The sequence below is a fragment of the Lampris incognitus genome, chromosome 14 (genome assembly GCF_029633865.1).
Source record: "Lampris incognitus isolate fLamInc1 chromosome 14, fLamInc1.hap2, whole genome shotgun sequence".
Taxonomy (NCBI): Eukaryota; Metazoa; Chordata; class Actinopteri; order Lampriformes; family Lampridae; genus Lampris; species Lampris incognitus.
Genome location: NC_079224.1, coordinates 49,072,983 through 49,075,828, shown reverse-complemented (window position 1 = coordinate 49,075,828; position 2,846 = coordinate 49,072,983).

Genomic DNA, 2,846 nt, shown 5'->3' with positions numbered 1-2,846 from the left:
CCTGTCAATCTAAATCAAATATGATTTTGTCATGAAAGGACAAATAATGATGTTTGGCCTACTGTGAGCAAATCACTGACACCATGAACTGACCACTAAAAATAATTTCAATACACGAATAGCACAGACAGACAGACAGACAGACAGACAGACAGACTGACAGACAGACAGATAGATAGATAGATAGATAGATAGATAGATAGATAGATAGATAGATAGATAGATAGATAGATAGATAGATAGATAGATAGATAGATAGATAGATAGATAGATAGATAGATAGATAGATAGATAGATAGATAATGACGACCTCACACCGCTGGGCGGCGCGCTCAGCGAGCTGTTGTGTTGGGAACAGCGCTCTCTGGTGGAGATTTGGGGGAATGTAACTTGTCGTCCTAAAACAAAACACGGCAGCTGCGTGTTCCAGGTTTACAAACTGATGTTTGACAAAAGGCAAAACTTCGTCAGAGGATTGTTTAAGAAACAAAACAAAAACGTTGATACCCACCATGTTTACGTTGGCTGCCCATCCCAGTAGCGAACTGTAGCACTCATTCTTGTTGCAGTTATTTTACTGACTGATCTGCCCAGGCTGTATTTGGGCTTGCAGCACAGATCAGACGGGAACTCTGTTAACTGAGTGGATGGAATCCATACAAGTGTTTTGAGTGACTATGGAGGCAAAAACCAATTAACTGAGTGAAATCACCCAATTAATGAATGCATGAACCATCTGTATGAAGGGATGATTAAAGGATGGAGCGGTTGAATCAGCCACACAGACAGGCAGAACAGGGCGCCTGTTTCAAATGACCTTAAATGTCAGGGCAGTGTTGTTCGGAGTCATCTCTCCTCTCTGATCTCAGGAGCTTTAAGCCCACAGAGACTGGATGGAAATTCCCTGGCCGGCCGGTGAGCTCCACAGTCTTCCTCTGTTCTCTGGAACTTGGCAAACCCCAGGGCACGCTGGCTGGGTGGATGGGGTCTTGTTAGCAGGCTTATCCTACAGTTAATAACAGCTCTGAGCTCTATGAATGTTTCATTACTGCCTACAAATAAATACCCACCCGTCTACCTCCCTCCTCAGCTCCTCATCTCCTTCCTTTGAGACACTTCCATTCACAAGCGCGGGAATATTCTGCTGGAGCTGAGGTCGTAGGGCTGTGGCTCTGACCTTTGACCTGTGGGAGGCTTGTAATGTGTGTGACCTCATAAGAGGAGCTTATTCTCCTTGTCTCTGTAGATTAGAGAATCCCATGAGGGCAGAAAGTCTAAATGGGAAGTAATGAGATATTCTGGGGAATAAGTGAGACCAACACTAAACCTCAATCCTAAAGAAACTGTCAGAATCAGAGGTGGATTAGACATGATATGAGGGAGTGTTCAGAAAATTCTTGGCTGCTCTTCAGGTTTTGCCCGTAAACCCTCCAACCAAGCATGAACAGTTAATCAACGACTGACCTGCAGACAGACAGCAGCGTAAGCAAGCCCTCATATTTACCCCTCCGTTTGCAGGGAATTTGCTCCTTTTTGCACTCGACACCTTTCCTGTCTGTGTGGTAAAAAGCTTTCCTGGCTTTAAAAGCAGTGAACACGTGAATAGGTGACTTAGCAGTGTCCCAGCAAGAGGACAAACAGCATCACCACCTTGTTTAGCGGCCAGCTAACAGCTAGCATGACCGCCTTCTTTAGCGGCCAGCGAACAGCGAGTATGACCACCTTGTTTAGTGGCCAGCTAACAGCTAGCATGACCACCTTGTTTAGCGGCCAGCTAACAGCTAGTAGGACCACCTTGTTTAGTGGCCGGCTAACAGCTAGCATGACCACCTTGTTTAGCGGCCGGCTAACAGCTAGTATGACCACCTTGTTTAGCGGCCGGCTAACAGCTAGTATGACCAACACGACTGTCAACTAGCCGATTTCCATGTTACTAGTGTAAACTACTAATAAGACACGTTAGTCCCTAGCTAACGGGTCTGACCCTTTAGCCGAGCAGTTAATGATGTCGCCTTGTGGTGCAGTACACCCCGTGTCGAATCCCGCACCGGGCAAGAACATAACCGGTTACATTGGTGACAGCGGTGGGATCCGGAAGTGCGCAGATCCTCAGAAGTCTCTTCGGAGCGCGGGAATAACAAAGCGCGAGGGCGCGCTTCCGGGGAGGGTGACGACTGTAAACTACTAATAAGACACGTTAGTCCCTAGCTAACGGGTCTGACCCTTTAGCCGAGCGGTTAGTGATGTCGCCTTGTGGTGCGGTACGCCTCGTATCGAATCCCACCAATGTAACCGGTTGTTTTCTTGCCCGGTGCGGGATTCGATACGGGGTGTACTGCACCACAAGGCGACATCACTAACCGCTCGGGCTAAAGGGTCAGACCCGCCAACTAGGGGCTAACGTGTCTTATTAGTAGTTTACACTAGCATCATTCTACATCACAACCAGCATCACAACATGACCCAACTAGACCACATGGCTCTGTGACTGAACATTATTCTACCCAACCACATTTATGTTGGAAGACTTTTTATTAGTTGTGTGACGTGTCAGGATGTGGACATGATCCGAGTCATCTCCACGTTTGCCAGAGCTGTGTAACCGGGACAGTGTTCTTCTGTAGCAGTCATCATTTTGCAAGAGTGGGGTTCCCATCTTCTCCTCATGGTGCTGACAGGCTGCCGTCCTCTGCCTGCACACACAGCCACTGGTAGTCGTGTCTTGGTCAACATGGCGGCTGCACACCTGTTTCTCTACTTCTGCTGTTTCTTCTGCGGTTTCTTCTTCACACCTTCTGTAATTCCTGCACACACAAACCCACGTTGACATCTGCACAGGACACCAA